A 515-nucleotide genomic window follows, 5' to 3' on the forward strand; every position below is an offset into this window, starting at 1 on the left:
TACACATATCATTTTATAGTACACATTCACAGCTCTGTTTTGACTAACATACACACAGATCATGCACTTTCAATGTATGTTCAGTTTGTTTTTGGAAATACATAGAAGGGTAATCATTTGACCCGAGAGAGGTAATGAAAATAAAAAAAACTGATAAATTGGAACTAGGATATGTAGATCGTAGCTTGCGTTCAATTCCATTTTTATTTGGTGGTCGCATACGGGGTAGGGGTAAAAAAGACAAATTCAAAATGACGGAACGGTAATATGTTACAACGGAGGATAACTTCACAAATCATCTTAACCCTTAAAGCCCTCAAATATGTGCAAAATATGGTAACTCAGCAGTTCAGAAGAAATATTTGCCCTATTACATCGAATTTTTAAATTAGACAGGCTTATTATAGACTTACGCTGAATGTATGCCATTACGGTCGTTTCTAAAGGCACATTCGGTGTATGCCGTTCACGTGGTCGGGGTGTACACCTTTCGAGAGAGAAACGATTGGACGTGA

This window comes from Perna viridis, chromosome 3, assembly GCF_037379345.1.
Source record: "Perna viridis isolate PV_CMFRI_1.1 ecotype Kerala chromosome 3, ASM3737934v1, whole genome shotgun sequence".
Lineage (NCBI taxonomy): Eukaryota > Metazoa > Mollusca > Bivalvia > Mytilida > Mytilidae > Perna > Perna viridis.